The sequence below is a fragment of the Hyla sarda genome, chromosome 2 (assembly GCF_029499605.1).
Source record: "Hyla sarda isolate aHylSar1 chromosome 2, aHylSar1.hap1, whole genome shotgun sequence".
Lineage (NCBI taxonomy): Eukaryota > Metazoa > Chordata > Amphibia > Anura > Hylidae > Hyla > Hyla sarda.
Genome location: NC_079190.1, coordinates 258,843,158 through 258,863,040, shown reverse-complemented (window position 1 = coordinate 258,863,040; position 19,883 = coordinate 258,843,158). Strand labels below are relative to the sequence as shown.

The 19,883-nt window shown below is 42.7% G+C and overlaps 1 long non-coding RNA gene across 3 annotated transcripts in view; it reads left to right on the top strand.

The window, feature by feature from the left end:
* Nucleotides 1–297: 297 nt before the first annotated feature.
* LOC130356028 (uncharacterized) overlaps nt 298–19,883 on the top strand; it is a 33,338-nt gene continuing 13,752 nt past the window's right edge. For 2 of the 3 annotated variants that reach the window (XR_008888746.1, XR_008888744.1), the window contains exon 1: nt 11,236–11,333. This is a non-coding gene — a long non-coding RNA (uncharacterized LOC130356028). Of the gene's footprint in view, nt 405–11,235; nt 11,334–19,883 lie in introns of those variants that run through there. The other variant, XR_008888745.1, reaches the window with a different exon arrangement.

The window sequence follows — 19,883 nt, the reverse complement described above, 5'->3', positions numbered from 1 at the left end:
ACATTAAATACGGTTCCCGAATACGGCTGAGTGCGGGCGCCGCGATTAAGCCCCGTCCCCCCTCCTTCCAGCCGTATACGGGAGCCGTATTTAACAAAACGTGGTGTGAACCCAGCCTAAGTGGTAGAACTTGCACAATTGGTGGCTGACCAAATACTTTTTTGCCCCACTGTATGTATGTTCAGTGGTGCTTGATGGCTCTGTAGCTTAGAGTTTCTGTAATTGTAAAGCAATGTCAGTTATTTATCTTATTTGTCTATTATGTACAAATCTCTTTGGTTTTCTTGTTCAGTCTCCATTTTATTTGACCATTAAAAGACATACACCAGTGCTGTCACATTGTATTAACTATCAAGAATAATTAAGTACAAGACTTAACAATTGGCGACAAGGATGGGATAACTGTGAGTAAAATGATTATACAGAGTGTATTTGGATCAGAAAAATACTTAATTTTAGTTACTATCCTTCTTACTTTATACAATACTACAACTATAACATGGCTGCGATCAGTCAATTGGAGAAATGTTATGTTTCCAACCCATCTTTATGAAATTTATATGTTGAAAGATTTATGTTTTATCTAGAAGCAAATAAGGTGTCTGATGCTATTCTAAAGCGAGCCGTGCTGCTGAGCGTCATAGACCCCAAGACTTATGATATTGTTGGATTGGTTGAGGGGTTAAAGGTGTACTCCAGTGGAAAACTTTTTTTTTTTTTTGTAAATCAACTGGTGCCAGAGAGTTAAACAGCTTTGTAAATTACTTCTATTTAAAAATCTTAACCTTCCCAGTACTCTGTATGCTCCAGAGGAAGTTCTTTTCTTTTTGAACTTCCTTTCTGTCTGACCACAAATGCTCTCTGCTGGCACCACTGTCCATGTTAGGAACTGTCCAGAGCAGGATACATTTGCTATGGGGATTTGCTCACACTATGGACAGAGAGCACTGTGGTCATACAGAAAAGAAATTCAAAAAGAAAAGAACTTCCTCTGTAGTATACAGCAGCTGATAAGTACTGGAAGGATTAAGATTTTTTTTAATAGAAGTAATTCACAAATCTGTTTAACTTTCTGGTACCAATTAATTAAAAAAAAATAATGCTTTCCACTGGAGTACCCCATTATAGGGTTAATGTGCACTTGTAAGGCACTGGGGGGGAGGGGGGATGTGGTATAAGGGTGAGCAATTGGATGGTGCGAGTGGGAGCCACGGCAGTGGGGGTGGGGTTATGTTGTTGGTTAGGTTGATGTGGTATGATGGTGTGTGCAAGGGCAGCTACGGGTTGGGGGGATGGTTGGTTAGGGTTAGTAGGTGCGGTGGTGGCACTTGTGATTCGAATCCCCTGCCAGTGGCTTGGGTTTTTCGGCTCCCCAACACCAGCACTCTGAGGCTACTACATTAGTTTCCTTTGGCTAGTGTCGGCCCTGCGTTCGCTACAGCACAAAAGGAGGCATTGGCTTATAAGGCTGCATTTCTTCATTCAAGAGATATACAGATGTCTTCTGGTAATTTACATAATCCAAATGTAAATCTTCTGCATAATAGAGAGTGCAGTGCTACATCAGCTCCACAAAAGGGTCGCTGCTTCAGCTGTGATGGAAATCACAGGCGAGATCAATGCCATTTTAAAAATGCCATCTACCACCAATAGAATTGTCAGGGCCACAAACAGAGAGTGTGTCGCCAGGGATCAACCTATACCAGAACACAAACACATAAAAGAGAACTCTTCACACAATTCAGCCAATAAGGTTCATATATCTAGTGATGTTTCTGTTTCTGTGAATATACTTCAGAATGTGTCAATGTTATAGAAACTCCAAAAAACGGGACATAAGAAGCATACTGAAGTAACACTGATTAGAGCAATATTCCATAAAGGAGATGTCCGGCGCAGACTTTTTCTATCCCATCCTGCCCGGGCTGCAAAAAAAGACAAAACAAACTTTCACTTACCTACGTTCCCCCGGAACTCCGCAACAGCTGATCGGTTGGCCGGGCTGTCTGCTTCCTACTTCCTTTAGCCCGGTACGTCACACGGAGCTTCAGCCTATCACCGCCCGCAGCGAGGTCCCGCCTAGGCCGGTGATAGGCTGAAGTGCCGTGTGATGTTCTGGGCTAAAGGAAGTAGGAAGTAAACAGCCCGGCCAACCGATCAGCTGTTGCGGAGCTCCAGGGGAACATATGGAGGTAAGTGAAAGTTTGTTATGTCTTTTTTTGCAGCCCGGGCAGGATGGAATAGAAAAAGTCTGCGCCGGACACCTTTAATATCTGTGGAAACTTTTCACACATTATTGCCCACAAATATTCCTCCTATAGTACTGTGTGATCTTATGCTTACAGATTATAATAAACAGGAAATAATAGGTGCCTGTTATGTCAATGTGTGCTATTGGTAGTATAAATGAGTATCTGATGAGTGTTAGACCTGTGTTGTTTTGCACAGTATAATAGGGTGTACACAGACGTCTTAAAACATAGCTTTTATTAGTCTTACAATAAAATGAACATGTACAAACATTATATAAATATAATGATAAAGATAATGCAATCAGTTACAGCTGGCCATATATGTTTAGTCGCACCACTGTTTGCCCTATACTCTGACCCTGCTGGTCAATAGACCCCCTACCTGTTAATGCAGGGAGGCCTTCCTACAGAGAGCCAACCCGCATCTGGAACTTCCTACCTCACCCTATATAAACTAGGATGGAGGAGAGGTTGGGTATGGTAAAATACAGAGAAAGACAGTGGCCTATTAGTTGACTGAAATAAACCTCCAATGTAAGCACCATGTGAGACTGGTTCATGCAAAACACATGTGTACATATAATACAGTGATCACATAGCACATAGCAGGTAATTTTTTTTACAAATATCCAATGTGTTTCGGTACACAGCGGCACAACTCATCAGGGAGAAGTGCAGAGGAGCTAGGGGCGTAAAAAAGATAAGAGCCTCTGTCTCTCTTCTCACATTAGTATATATCTAGATGCAGTGGCTAGGAGGTATAGAATGTAATTTGTAAGCCCAGTGCCATCTAGAGAGACTACATGTATATGTCCATCAGATCCTTGTTACATAGTTACATAGTTACATAGTTAGTACGGTCGAAAAAAGACATATGTCCATCAAGTTCAACCAGGGAATTAAGGGGTAGGGGTGTGGCGCGATATTGGGGAAGGGATGAGATTTTATATTTCTTCATAAGCATTAATCTTATTTTGTTCCAGGAATGTATCTAATCCTGTTTTAAAGCTGTTAATTGTTCCTGCTGTGACCAGTTCCTGAGGTAGACCGTTCCATAAATTCACAGTCCTCACGGTAAAGAAGGCGTGTCGCCCCTTGAGACTAAACTTTTTCTTCTCCAGACGGAGGGAGTGCCCCCTCGTCCTTTGGGGGGGTTTAACCTGGAACAGTTTTTCTCCATTTTTTTTTGTATGGGCCATTAATATACTTATATACGTTTATCATATCCCCCCTTAAACGTCTCTTCTCAAGACTAAACAATTGTAACTCCTTTAATCGCTCCTCATTAATCGCTCCTCATAGCTAAGATGTTCCATGCCCCATATTAGTTTAGTCGCGCGTCTCTGCACCCTTTCCAACTCCGCAGTGTCCCTTTTATGGACAGGTGCCCAAAACTGAACAGCATATTCCAGGTAAGGCCGTACCAATGATTTATAAAGGGGGAGTATTATGTCCCTGTCCCTTGCGTCCATGCCTCTTTTGATACATGACAATATCCTGCCGGCTTTGGAAGCAGCAGCCTGACATTGCATGCTATTCTGTAGTCTGTGATCTACAAGTACACCCAGATCCTTCTCTACCAGTGACTCTGCCAGTTTAATCCCCCCTAAGACATACGATGCATGCAGGTTATTAGTACCCAGATGCATAACTTTACATTTATCCACATTGAACCTCATTTGCCAAGTGGATGCCCAGACACTTAGTCTATCCAAGTCATCTTGTAATTTATGCACATCCTCTATAGACTGTACTGTGCTACAAAGCTTGGTGTCATCTGCAAAGATAGAAACAGAGCTGTTAATACCATCCTCTATATCATTGATAAATAAATTAAACAACAGCGGTCCCAGTACTGAACCTTGGGGTACACCACTAGATAGTCTTAGATAGCCCGTAAGAGATAGATAAAGGGCAAAAGATAGTGGTAGATTTGTCTCTTGATGTAAGCTCAGTTGTAATTAAATGAGATGCGATCGGTGATGAATGGGATTAGGATACATATAATCCGATCCTATAGCCGAGGGATGTTGCAATCCACTTTATATTGCCACTACCAACATGTCTCTTTCAATATGCCAGGTCCTGATATCTACATAGGTATGAATACTTTTAGCCTTCAGGGATAAGGCAGCCTAATAGGGAGTATACTTGAATGCATGATCATCATGCCTTCAAGTTGTACCATAGTTTTTTTTAGTGTGGTTGCCTGCTAGTTGTTTATAATGTTGGAGTCACCTAAAAGGCACTCCTTTTCTGTGTTGTACATTTCTGTGTACATCAACACTGTGCTGCCTCCTTTGTCAGCTTTTATCACTTCTAAATCCGGTCTAGAGACTAGCCACTTTAGAGCCCTCTGTTCACCGAGTGAGAGATTGCTTTTTGTTCTGGGATAAATTAAAGCCTTTAAGTCGCTCTCAACCGCCCGTAGAAGAAAAGTAGAAGAATCACCACATCTGAAAGCAAGAATCTCTCTTTCGGGATCAGAAGAACAGTTAAACTCCTCATCAGCCAGATGGCGTAAAGTGTCTAAGGTTGAGAGGTCATCTGCTGTTGCCCCTAAAATAGGGGAGAACCCCAAAGGACCTATAACAGCAGGTACCTCACCCCCTTTTGGTAATTTGAAAATTGGGTTAAGGTTGGATTTTTGGTTTATTTTTCTTGTGGCTTTTAGTAAATCAATCTTGAACTGAACAGAATTGAATGGCTCACACAAACCATAATTGAGGCCTTTAGATAATAGACTTAGAGAGTCCTTAGAAAGGGGAGTATCGGTTAAATTAACGACAAGGTTATTATCATTAGATGTCTCTAATGCTTCCAAGATACCTCCTCCCACTTTATCTGTGTGCCGCCTTCTCTTTCTACTTCTGCCCCTTCGGATTCTCTTCCTAAAGGGAGTGAACCTGAGGGGAAACTCTTGCTCTCATCTATCGGTGTACTCTTCTGAGCTGGCCTTGGTGGAACTGGGGTTCCGTCTGACTGAATCCCATCAGAGTCAGAAGTCCAGAAATCAGAAGGTTGACGTCATTGGTTACCTCACCTACAGTTGAATGGTCCTCTGCGACATTTGTTCACTTTTTTATTCCAGGTGAATACTTGGGATGCATGGTAATCCGCCTTATCCCTCACAAACTTTTTGCGTTTCCGTTACATCACTTCAGATTGTGTGACAGCAATCTTTTTCTCAAGTTTCTTCAGAAACTTATTAATACTTTATTAAGACTTTAATTTGTTTTGAAGTATTATGCACATGACCCCTTATCACATGATTTCTCAGTTGGTCACGTGTTCACATTGCACGGACACCCGGCGATGACGCCCCTGATGCGGCTCCTTCTTATGACATTGCGCCATCGGCAAAAGTCATACTCCGGCTTGAGGAAGCGCGAAGGAGCATGAAACAGTCTGTCCCGGTTACATCCCCTTCCTCCCCTGCTATCCTGTTACCTGTCACTGTCAAGATGCTTGAATAAAGTGAAGTTTGGAGGGTGAGTGCTGTCCTGTCTTCTGTAGCTGCACATACATGAAACTTACCATTAGGACATTGCACCATCCACACCAACCATATATCTAGTTACCCTGTGACGTTCCTCGGTTGCTTATGCCTGAGTTGCCCTAGTCTTGCACATGCCGGGTCATCATTTATTCATGCTTACATTGAATAACCATAACATTAAAACCACCTACCTAATATTATATAGCACCCCTGTATTATCTGTTTCCAAGATATTAGCAGCAGATCCTTTAAATCATGTAAATTCTGAGGTGACACATCTCATTGACATCCGTCATTAGACATCCCAATATATTCAACATATGCTCAAACAAACTAAGATCTACGGGAATTTACACCAAGTGAAAACCTTCAACTCTTTGTCATGATGCTCAAACTATTACTGAAAGAGATTTGCAGTGTGACAGGGCACATTATTTTGATGAAAGAGTGCACTGCCATTGGAGTATACCACTGCCATTAAGAATTGTACTTGGTTTGCAACACTGCAACACTCCTAGATAGGTGGCTGACCTGTTCTGCTAAAGGAAGCAACATCGGTCAGTCTGTCAGAAGGACAGGAGTTGAGTGGAGAAAAATATAGTGCATGTCCTAATTTCTTTTCCACTCAACTTCTGTAAAATACCACACACCTGACAGACCCCTTTCAAGTCAATGGGATCCGTCGATACCAGGTGGTGTCAGCTGTGCTCCGTCCAGTTAAGAGTACGTTCAGCACAAGATAAAAAAGAGCAAATGAACTCTGACTGAGTTACAGCACAACGGCTGTGTGAACTTAGCTGTTAGGATTCGGCTAGCTGGATGTGGATCCTCTGTGTCAGCGAGGGATTGGCGTGGACCGTGTCGGTGGACCGTTTCTAGGTTGCTACTGGTTTTCACCAGAGCCCGCCGCAAAGCGGGATGGTCTTGCTGCGGCGGTAGCAACCAGGTCGTATCCACCGGCAACGGCTCAACCTCGCTGACTGCTGAGAAGGCGTGGGACAGAAGGACTAGGCAGAGGCAAGGTCAGACGTAGCAGAAGGTCGGGGCAGGCGGCAAGGTTCGTAGTCAATAGCAATAGCAGAAGGTCTGGAACACAGGCTTTGGACAACACTAAACGCTTTCTGTGGCACAAGGCAACAAGATCCGGCAAGGAAGGGAAGGGGAAGTGAGGTTATATGGACAGGGAGCAGGTGGAAGCTAATAGACTGATTGGGCCAGGCACCAATCACTGGTGCACTGGCCCTTTAAATCTTAGAGAGCTGGTGCACGCGCGCCCTAGAGAGTGGAGCCACGCGCGCGAGAACATGACAGCCGGGGACCGGGATGGGTAAGTGGCTTGGGATGCGATTCGCGAGCGGGCGCGTCCCGCTATGCGAATAGCATCCCCATCGTGAATGTCAGTGCAGCGCTCCCGGTCAGCGGGTCTAACCGGGGCGCTGCAGAGAGAAGAACGCCGCGAGCGCTCCGGGGAGGAGCAGGGACCCGGAGCGCTCGGCTTAACATTAGCCTTACATGTCATAGTAACATCCACATGAATTCCAGGACCCAAAGTTTTCCAGCAGAACACTTTTTTGGCTTTTTGGAAGCCGAAAAAGAGTGTCTCTTGCCCAAGAGTGGGCATACCATTTATCACCTGTATTGAAAAATATAGTAGCCTGTGCTTCATTATACACTGGGCTACCACAAAAAAAGTACACTATGCGGTGTATATATTTTTTTGACAATTGGAGTCAATGTGCAATATATAAAACTGTATGCCTAAACAATAGCTTAAAGGGGTATTCCAGGAAAAACGTTTTTATATATACATCAACTGGCTCCAGAAAGTTAAGCAGATTTGTAAATCACTTCTATTAAAAAATCTTAATCCTTTCAGTACTTATGAGCTTCTGAAGTCAAGGTTGTTCTTTTCTGTCTTAATCCTCTAGGATGACACCTGTCTCGGGAAACGCCCAGTTTAGAAGAGGTTTTCTATGGGGATTTGCTGGGCGTTTCCCGAGACAGGTGTCATCAGAGAGGATTTAGACTGAAAAGAACAACCTTAACTTCAGAAGCTCAGAAGTACTGAAAGGATTAAGATTTTTTAATAGAAGTAATTTACAAATCTGTTTAACTTTCTGGAACCAGTTGATATATAAAAAAAAGTTTTTTTCCTGGAATACCCCTTTAAGTTGAAGCTTTTACTTAGAGATTAAAGGGTACCTCTCATCAAAAAAAACTTTTGATATATTATAGATTAATGTATGCAGAATAACTTTACAGTTGCATGTTATTAAAAAATATGCTTCTTTCTATTTAATTTTCCACTTTGAAGAAATGACCACTAGGGGTCTCCCTACCAGTCCTGGCAGCAAGCATTTCAGACTCATGCTGGAGTCCTAAACACTACGAGCTGCCAGTCTGCTTTGTTCACAAAGGAGAACACTCAGAGCTGCCAGCCTGCTTTGTTCACAGCCTGTTTGGCTGTGAACAAAGCAGGCTGGCAGCTCTGAGTGTTTAGGACTCCAGCATGAATCAGAAATGCTTGCTGACAGGACTGATCGGGAAAAATACAATAGAAAGAAGCACATTTTTCATTAACATGCTATTGGAAAGTTATTCAACATTCATTAATCTAAAATATATCAAAAGTTTATTTGATGAGAGGTACCCTTTAACGTAAGGCAATCGTCCAACTCCAACATAAAGCTCAAATTCAGTGTGGACAGAGCCTTTAGTACACAAATTAACAGAAAAAGCAGTAATAGAAAATAAAGTTTCTTCTGAACAAGGAAATACAATGTCTTACAAGATATAGCCACAAACTTGTGAAACTTTCTTGGCTGGATTCTTATTTGTACTTTAATCTTTAACCCCTTAACGACGCAGGACGTATATTTACGTCCTGCGCCAGATCCCGCGATATGAAGCGGGATCGCGCCGCGATCCCGCATCATATCGCGTCGGTCCCGGCCGGGACCCGCGACTAATACCACACATCGCCGATCGCGGCGATGTGCGGTATTAACCCTTTAGAAGCGGCGGTCAAAGCTGACCGCCGCTTCTAGAGTTAAAGTGAAAGTGACCCGGCTGCTCAGTCGGGCTGTTCAGGACCTCCTCGGTGTCCGATCGGCGAATGACTGCTCCGTGCCTGAGATCCTGGCAGGAGCAGTCAAGCGCCGATAACACTGATCACAGGCGTGTTAATACACGCCTGTGATCTGTGTAAAAGATCAGTGTGTGCAGTGTTATAGGTCCCTATCGGACCTATAACACTGCAAAAAAAATGTTAAAAAAAAGTGTTAATAAAGGTCATTTAACCCCTTCCCTAATTAAAGTTTGAATCACCCCCTTTTTCCCATAAAAAAAATAAAACAGTGTAAAAAAAATAAAAATAAACATATGTGGTATCGCCGCGTGCGTAAATGTCCGAACTATAAAAATATATCATTAATTAAACTGCACGGTCAATGGCGTACGCGCAAAGAAATTCCAAAGTCCAAAAAATCCGTATTTTGGTCACTTTTTATACCATTAAAAAATGAATAAAAAGTGATCAAAAAGTCAGATCAGAACAAAAATTATACCGATAAAAACTTCAGATCACGGCGCAAAAAATGAGCCCTCATATCGCCCTTTACGTGGAAAAATAAAAAAGTTATAGGGGTCAGAAGATGACATTTTTAAACGTATAAATTTTCCTGCATGTAGTTATGATTTTTTCCAGAAGTGCGACAAAATCAAACCTATATAAGTAGGGTATCATTTTAACCGTATGGACCTACAGAATAATGATAAGGTGTAATTTTTACCGAAATATGCACTGCGTAGAAACGGAAGCCCCCAAAAGTTACAAAATTGCATTTTTTCTTCGATCTTGTCGGACAATGATTTTTTTTTCCGTTTCGCCGTGCATTTTTGGGTAAAATGACTAATGTCACTGCAAAGTAGAATTGGCGACACAAAAAATAAGCCATAATATGGATTTTTAAGTGGAAAATTGAAAGGGTTATGATTTTTAAAAGGTAAGGAGGAAAAAACGAAAGTGCAAAAACGGAAAAACCCTGAGTCCTTAAGGGGTTAATGTGGGTGCAAAGGCAGAAGAAAGCATTTCTGAGAAAGAAATCTAAACTAAAAGTCTCTCATCAACAAAATAAAATATTTTGGTCAGTGTTTTAAAAGGGACAGTAAGACTGGTGAATCTTTAGTTCCTTGGATTCCTTATAATGCTTTGACTTTGCATACAATGAGGCTAATACGAACCTTTAACTGTCCTATGTGATTTCCGCACAGGATCTAAGTTAAATCTCCTTTGAAATGTTGCAATAAATTACATCGTTTTCTTTTCCCAATAAAGATATATATATGGTGCATTCTCACATTTCAAGAGAGTAAATAGTGTAGACTTTGGCATGGAACAGGCATGAATTTCCTCACCAAAAACTGCATGTTTAAAGGTAGCCAAAAACGGATAAAAAAAATCAGGTAAGGATCAATATTGTAAGAACATGCCACAAGATACACTACATACATTCTGAGGGTAGCCACAGATTTAACCTCCTTGGCGGTATGATTATGTCAGGAATTTTGTACCAAAAGCAGTACCATTTTTTTGCATGGAAATTTGGTGTTATGTATTGTAGGCCAGTAATTACTTACTTAAACCTGACCAAAAGTACTCTCAGATGTGATGAAGTTCGAAACATAAAATTATGAATTATAATCTAATAAATAATATAATTTTATTCAATAATGTAATAAATAATGAAATTTGTCAAACAAAGAAAATTCAGTAAACATCCTGGGTGTGGTAAATTTTGAAACATGGGACTGCACATAGACCGACATCACAATCAGGGCAATGGAACCTGGTTTCCTTTCAGATTTTTTTTCCATTTTCATCTCGCTTTGAGCAGCAAACTACGCACATCCTTGTAGGTGCTGCCTTTTTTGCGGTTGGCGGGATGTAATCCATAAAGTGACGACCAGTCAGGCGTTCTGGGTTGACAACGTCAACAGCACGACGTCCAGATCTGTTCACGGCCACTGATGGCGTTTGGTAGTTCACAAAAATCCGCTCCGCCACCTTCCAGATAAAGTCAGAATGAACAAGAGGCTTGTCACTCTTTCCTCTGTGCAGTATATAGGCATTCCAGAGGCATTGTTCCAGGAGATGCCTGAAGATTTTTTTGTAATATTTTTTTTGTTGTTTCCGCATAGCCGGATAAAATGTCATCGCCTGATCGGCTCTATCGACTCCTCCCATGGTGTTGTTGTAGTCAATCACAAGTTGTGGCTTCATGACATCTTTCCCACCTCTTGTGTGGACCATGGCAGTGGACGTGTTATGCACTGTACTCATTAGGCACACATCTTTTTTGTCACGCCAACGCATTGCCATCATCTTTCCTTTCTGACAGGCAACCATTTCTCCTGTTTTCAGTTTTTTCTTGGCAAACATAGATGGCAGGTCACGTCGGTTGGCCCTAACGGTTCCATATCCATCAGTCTTGTGTTTTAGCAGAAACTCGTACAGCTCAGGCGATGTGTAAAAGTTGTCCGTTGTCACACAATACCCCTGATTCAGCAATGGCTCAAGCAGTGTAAGGACTGATGATGTTGCCATCCCATAGCCGCTGTACCTGGGGTTGAATTGTGTTCCTTTACCAGTGTATATGACGGAATTTCATATATAGCCAGTGGCAGACTCGCAGAGCATATAGGATTTTATTCCAAACCGTGCTCTCTTGGATGCGATGTATTGAATCCAGCTGAGGCGTCCCTTGTAAGCCATCAGACTTTCATCAATTCTGATGTCTCTATCTGGCACATAGGCCTGCTGGAAATTTTTTAGGATCATTTGGTATACTTCCCAGATCTTCTTGAGTTTTGGCGCTGGATGTGTGGCTTCATCAAATTCTTCGTTGTTGGTGAAGTGCAAATTCTTCATTATGAGGGAAAATCGGTACTCGGACATGATGGTGCCAAAAAATGGGGTTGCCAGCAATTTATTGGTAGTCCAGTACCATTTCTGCCGGGGTTTCCCCACCATCCCTGAAGAAGTATTAGCCCCAGAAACTTCCAGATGTCCTCTTTAGTCACCGGTTCCCATTTTCTATTCCTGGAAAACTTGCTATGCAGAGTAGCGGATTGCTGCTCGTTGTAGCGATTTGTCTCCGTAACAATCTTTTCAATGACGTCATCTGTGAGAAATAATTTTAGGTACGCCAAAGGATCATTGTGCTCAACGTCTACCTTCATCCCAGGTGATCCAGTAAATGGAAATCTTGGCGGTGGTACCTCATCCATACCGCAATCAATAGGGCACCAAGTGCGCACATCACTGAGCTGGGGTACAGAATCGTCGCTGTTGCCACTTCTCTGGTCGGTGTCAGAGTCGGATGACGAATCTTGCCACGAATCGCTATCGCTGGTGCTCAATTCTGCGAGGGGCTCTGTGTAGCTGCCGCTGTCACTCATCTGATCCAAACCCGCTTTGGAGATGCTAAAGTGACGCTTTGATGCCATGGTAAAAAAAAATTTTATTGGCAGAAATTACAGCAAAAAGGGCAGGCAGGGCAGTGTAGGATGATCTGAGGTGATACTGTTTCAAATCTGAGGTGATACAATGTAATCTGACAGGATTTCACTGTATCACCTAACTTTATGTGTGTGTGTCACTTTTATGCTTGAAATATTTGAATTACCCGCCCAGTTCGGCCCCCATGAGCCTCTGCGGCTCACAGAGACGGAACCAGGAAGTCAGACGGAGGCATCCGCCGGGGCTCTCACCGGCAATCACAGCGGGGACATCGCTGGATCGCAAGGAGAAGGTAAGGAGACTCCGCTGCCAGCTCCGATATCTACCCCGAGCGTGACTCGGGGTTACCGCTTCTGGTAGCGAAAATTAACCCCGAGTCACGCTCGGGAATACCGCTAGCCTGGTTAATCTGTTTCCATGTATTTTCACTTTTTTGACTATGTACAGTATTTATTTAAAATTCATGTCTTGGATTCCTGATGAATTTTCTGCAGGAAAAGTGACCTATTTATTTAAAATGCAAAAAGAAAAAAGCACTGCTTTCAGTATGAACTAATAGAATGTATTCCCATCAGGAGCAATAAGGCGCATTGAGATGTTTTTAAATGTATATTTTGACACATAATATAGTCAAAAACAGCATGTGATCATATCTAAAACAAGTGATCTCCCTGTCAAGGACCAACTGGGGACCCATGCTGGTGACCCCAGCATCCTTAGGTTTGCCGGTGTGGAAAGCGTTAAGGCACTTTCACGTGGTGGTGATCACCATGCCTTCCTCTTAAGAAGAGAGGCTGTCAGGGACCGACCAGAGGGACAGGGAGAGTGAGCCCTAAACTTGCCCTAAAACCACTCTCCCTGCCTACTTGCCCATCCACCCTAACCGGTGGATTAACAACTGGGCACCGGTCCCTCCCTGAACTAAAGTGCAGGGGCCTAATAAAAACACATACTAATAAATAGTTGGTCACAAACCAGAAACACAACAAGAACATAGAACTCTATAACAGATTAAGTTCAGAGGACTTAGATCAGTGAGCAGCACAGGAGACACTATGGATCAGCGGTCATGAACAGAGGACACTATAGATCAGCAGACATAAACAGAGGACTCAGTGGTCGTAAACAGAAGACACTATAGATCCGTGGTCGTGAACAGAGGATGCTATAGATCAGTAGTCATGTACAGAACTCCAAATATCTGAAAACAAGAACTAATAAACATAGAGTTCAAAACACCAGAAAGGAAAACTGATAAGTCAACAGACTTTAGGAACAGACAGGAATATAGCATAATCTCCCAGAACATCCAGTAGAATCAAAGTCCCCATGGAACAGAAACAGGGATCTATCGCTAATCAGGAATATTCGCATTCCCTATGCAAACCTCCGGTAGACACGAAGTCCCCATGGACAGTTAATAGGGATGCCTAGATACACAGGATATATTTATAGAACACGGTTCACACTGAACAAAAGACAGGAATAATCGCAATCCCTTCAGACCACCTCCAGTAGACACAGGAATAGCAATACCCTCTGAGACCCCATGGACAGGTAACAGGGATGCCTTAATACACAGGATATAATTAGAACACTGTTCAAACTGAACACAAGACAGGATAAATTGCAATCCCTCAAAACACCTCCAGTAGACAAGGAGTCCCCATGGACAGGTAACAGGGATGCCAGATAGGACACTTCACACTGGACACACAAACTGGACACTCCACTCCACTAACAAAGTAGCCATTAATAATAGATCCAAATAGACTACTGGCCAGCAGCACACTCCACAGTGTGTTCAGAAGCTGACCCAGTAGGAAAACAGAAATATAAAACACAGAACTTCACATAAACGGATACAAGAGAAAAGACAGTGTGAACAGACACATAGCAGCAAGGATAAACAAATCCTAAAACCGATTAAACAAACACAGCTTTAATCCACTAAGAGCATGCCACCTAACATGGCTAAAACCAGAAAATACAAAGAAAATGCTAAAACAGAGACAGTAGATTAAAAGCTCAAACAAAGAGTGTTTCACCAAGCCTCCATTAGCAGCATAGCCAGCATGTTAGCAGCTAGACATCAGGAAGTCCATCAGTAAATGCAGTTAATCACCAGCCCAGAGGCTAGACTGGGCTGACATTAAATAGACACACTCTAAAGGCTATTGACTAACAGAAGCTGAGGCTGAAAAAGCCAGAGACATTAACTATTCCCTGACCAGGAAACAAAACTGCTCACTCACAGCAAATCCAATAGCTGTGTGTGAACACAGACCAATACAGACATGACACTCCCATGGTAATACCATCGTGCTCTCTGAAAAAAATGAAATGCGATGAGGATAAGGGATAAGTGTCTGATCGTGTGGTCCGACTGCTGGGCTGATATTTAGTCACATTTCATACCTGTAAATATGAAATAATAAGCAATTAAAAAGTCACATCTAAATGAAACAGATATAAACTACAGATTATGGCACAATAAAAAGCCATCAGGCCATGTTTACACGGCCGAAAATGTGCAGAATATCCGCTGGAAAATACAGTCAGACATTTCTGAGGGAAATTCACAGAAACATTGAACAGGTTCAATGTTTTTGTGGATGCAGGAATCAGGCTTTCCCCGGCAGAAACATCTGCCATGTGCACAGTGCAGTAGAATCCCATTGCAATCAATAGGACTTTGCTGCAGAGGAATTTCTGAGCTGAATATTCCTGTAAAACTCGGAAATTCTGTGTGAACATGGTTTTAGGCTGCATTTCTACTTGGCAGTTTTTTGTTTTTTTAATGCCATTGCAGTTTTTAAGCTAAAGCCAGAAGTGTATTCAATGGGCATACATAGAACTGCTGAATAGAAAAACAGCCTTACACAACTCAGGAAAACAAAGTTTTATATGGGTCAGAACATGGCAATGCTCAGTAAAGTAGCAAAACAAAACAGAAAGTATACAAATTTGCTTTGGTTGTAGTCAGACTGACCTGTGGAATAAACATAAGAAGGTTATCAAGCCTTTACAAAATAAATAAATCATATGGTGGTGGGGCAGCAGTGGAAATAAAAATAAAAACATATTTACCTAGCTCTGGTCCCCGGCAAGTCAAATTTGCCTTTGTTTGGTCCCTTGATCTTGTCTCTTAGTGGTTGCAGGACCTGCCAGCTCAGACAATCACTGGCTGAGACAGGACACTGCTGCTGCCAGTGATTGGCTGAGCCAGCAGGTCCTGCTTTAAGTACCTTTCTGTAAAGCACGAAGAAGACAGAAGATCGTGGGGCCTGACAAAGGTGATGGAGAGCTGCGGAGGACCTGGAATAAGTAAGTATAGTCTGACCCTACCCTTAAAGTTAACATAATTAAATATACACACAGTGATCCCTCACAATGGCCTCAACATTTTCTGGACCATTGTAACTTGAAGCCAGACTCAACATACAATTCTACAGACAGTCCAGATCTGCGAAACATGTCAATGGCTGGAAGAACTGACCAATCAGAATGGGCATTTACTGGTAAAACACCTGTATTACTGAAGTATATGCACTGAATTCCTGTCTGGTAGCGCCCCCTACAGTACAGGGAGGTATTACATGTTCTACTCTTTACCTGTGCCACGGTTTGCTGCTTCTTTGGACACCAGGTAAGGGTAGTTCTATTTTAAAAATTTTAGGACATTACATGTACTGTACAGGACCCTGAAGAAGCTCCTGTCCTCTACATAGACAGCTCCCAGCAGCTCTTTCTTACTTTTATATGTTACAACTTGCTTAATATACATTAGTTATCTACTTATTTTGGTTTAATCCTCATGTTTTCCTATTCAGATGACGTTTTGGTGGCTTCAGAACCAATTAAAGTAATCCCTTGAGATATGATGGTCTCGACATACGTTATTTTCAACATACAATGGCCTCTCAGAGGTCATCGTATGTTGAAAGCAGTATCGACATACCATACTTTTTGTCGAGGGCCATCATGAAAATGAACGGATCTCCGGTGGCGCTGGTTGCTGCAGCTGCCGCGGGGCCTTTTTCCACAAAGTAATCTGTTAAGTACCTGACAGACAGTGTCTGTGCAGTACCAGCAATCTCTTTCTGTGCGGAGATTCACTCTTGCCACAATGTCATGTGACATTACATCGTCACATGACATTGTCGATTGTGTGTTGTTCATTGCTGAGGTTGCCGGAGAGGGCTTACTTCTGCTTCCATGTGGGCTCCTGCACTGTGAATGATTAAGCCTGGCTGGACCAGGCTTTATCAAACGAGCACAGAACGGACATATCAATGTGGTTTTATGGAACCACATTGATCTGTATGAGGAATCAAACTCATCAATTCCTCCTAAAAGTCCCCTAAGGGGACTAAAAGGGGTAAAAAGAAAAAGTAAAAAAAAACACACACATTAACCCCTTCCTTTAACCCCTTGGGGACCGAGCCCATTATGACCCTAAGGACAAGAGTGTGTTTTGCACATCTGACCACTGTCACTTTAAACATTAATAACTCTGGGATGCTTTTAGTTATTCTGATTCCGAGATAGTTTTTTCGTGACACATTCTACTTTAACATAGTGGTAAATTTTTGTGGTAACTTGCATCATTTCTTGGTGAAAAATCTCATAATTTGATGAAAAATTTGAAAATTTTGCATTTTCCTAACTTTAAAGACTCTGCTTGTAAGGAAAATGGATATTCCACATACATTTTTTTTTTATTCACATATACAATATGTCTACTTTATGTTTTCATCATAAAAGTGACGTGTTTTTACTTTTGGAAGACACCAGAGAGCTTCAAAGTTCAGCAGCAATTTTCTAAATTTTCACAAAATTTTCAAACTCAATATTTTTCAGCGACCAGTTCAGGTTTGAAGTGGATTTGAAGGGTCTTCATATTAAAAATACCCCATAAATGACCTCATTATAAAAACTACACCCCCCAAAGTATTCAAAATGACATTCAGTAAGTGTGTTAACCCATTAGGTGTTTCACAGGAATAGCAGAAAAGTGAAGGAGAAAATTCAAAATCTTCATTTTTTACACTCGCATGTTCTTGTAGACCCAATTTTTAAATTTTTACAAGGGGTAAAAGGAGAAATTTTTTACTTGTATTTGTAGCCCAATTTCTCTCGAGTAAGCAAATATCTCATATGTCTATGTTAAGTGTTCGGCGGGCGCAGTAGAGAGCTCAGAACGGAAGAAGCGACAAGGGGATTTTGGAGAGTATGTTTTTCTGAAATGGTTTTGGGGATGCATGTCGCATTTAGGAAGCCCCTATGGTGCCAGGACAGCAAAAAAATAAATAAAAAAAAACACATGGCATACCATTTTGGAAACTAGACCCCCTGAGGAACGTAACAATGAATAAAGTTAGCCTTAATACCCCAAAGGTGTTTCACTACTTTTGCATATGTAAATGCATTTTTTTTCACTAAAATGTTGGTTTTCCCCCAAATTTCACATTTTTGCAAGGGTTAATAGCAGAAAAGACCCCCCAAAATTTTTAACCCCATCTCTTCTGAGTATGGAGGTACCCCATAAGTGGACCTGAAGTTAACTGCGGGCGAACTACAATGCTCAGAAGAGAAGTAGTCACATTTGGCTTTTTGAGAGCAAAATTTGCTCGGGGGGGCATGTCGCATTTAGGAAGCCCCTATGGTGCCAGGACAGCAAAAAAAAAAAAAAAACACATGGCATACTACTTGGGGAAACTAGTCCCCTTGGGGAATGTTACAAGGGGTACAGAGAGCATTTACACCCCACTGGTGTTTGACAGATCTTTGGAACAGTGGGCTGTGCAAATGAAAAATTAAATTTTTCATTTTCACAGATCACTTTTCCAAAGCTGTGGGGTGTAAATTCTCACTGCACCCCTCATTACATTCCGTGAGGGATGCAGTTTCCAAAATGGGGTCACATGTGGGTGTTTTTGTTTTTTTTCGCTGTAACAATCAGCCACCCCTGTGCAAATCACCTCAAATGTACATGGTGCACTCTCCCTTCTGAGCCTTGTAGTGCGCCCGCAGAGCATTTTGCGCCCACATATGGGGTATCTCCGTACTCAGGAGAAATTGCGTTACAAATTTTGTGGGACTTTTTCCCCCTTTTACCGCTTGTGAAAATTAAAAGTATAGGGCAACACCAGCATGATAGTGTAACAAATTAGATTTTTTTACACTAACATGCTGGTGTAGACCCCAACTTCACCTTTTCATAAGGGGTTAATGAGAAAAAGCCCCCCAACATTTGTAAAGCAATTTCTACCGAGTACAGAAATACACCATATGTGGCCCTAAACTGTTGCCTTGAAATACGACAGGGCTCCAAAGTGAGAGCGCCATGAGCATTTAAGGCCTAAATTAGTGATTTACATAGGGGTATTGTACGTCAGTGATTCCCAAACAAGATGCCTCCAGCTGTTGCAAAACTCCCAGCATGCTTGGACAGTCAATGGCTGTCCGACAATACTGGGAGTTGATGTTTTGCAACAGCTGGAGGCTCTGTTTTGGAATCAGTGCCGTACCAGACGGTTTTCATTTTTATTGGGGAGGGGGGCTATGTAGGGGTATGTGTATTCGTAGTGTTTTTTACTTTTTATTTTGTGTTAGTGTAGTGTTTTTAGGGTACAGTCACACGGGCAGGGGCATGCTGGGAGTTGTAGTTTTGCAACAACTGGAGAGACACTGGTTGGGAAACATTGTCTGTTTCCTAACTCAGTGTTTCCCAACTCGTGTGCCTCTAGCTATTGCAAAACTATAACTCCCAGCATGCACTGATAGACCATGCATGCTGGGAGTTGTAGTTTTGCAACAGCTGGAGAGTTCCAACTACAACTCCCAGCATGCCCTTTGGTAGTCTGATCATGCTGGGAGTTGTAGTTTTGCAACAGCGTGAGGCACACGAGTTGGGAAACACTGAGTTAGGAAACAGACAATGTTTCCCAACCAGTGTCTCTCCAGCTGTTGCAAAGCTACAACTCCCAGCATGATCAGACTACCCAAAGGCATGCTGGGAGTTGTAGTTTTCAAACTGTTAGCAGCAACAGTGAAGATCACCGGATCTTCACTGTTGCTACTAACAACGCCGCCGACGTCCACTTACCCACCAACGATCCGCAGCCGCTCCTGGTCCTCCGCTCCTCCGGTCCCCGCCGCCGCTGCTCCTCCAGAGATCCAGGTACCGCGGTCCCTCCGGTCCCCGCCACCATCTTCTTTCTTCCCCTGGTCTCCCTGCACGCCTAGGGGCGGGGAGACCAGGGGGAAGTTAACCCTGACCCCGGCCTGAGGGCTGCGATAGGCCATTCACAAGAGAACAGTCTATCACAGGTGATAGGAGCGGGGTGGCAGGGTGCCACCTTGCTCCTATCAGTTAGGATGATCGGGGTTGTCTATGACATCCCCGATCATCGCCATTTTCCGGGCTGGTCGGGTCACAATAGACTCGATTAGCCCGGAATAGCCGCAAATCACAAGTGCGATTTCAGCTGCGATTTGTGGTGATCGCCGACATGGGGGGGGTCTCAGGACCCCCCTCGGCGATGTCAGAGAATGCCTGCTGAATGATTACAGCAGGCATTCCCCTCAGATCACTGCCAGGCGCCGC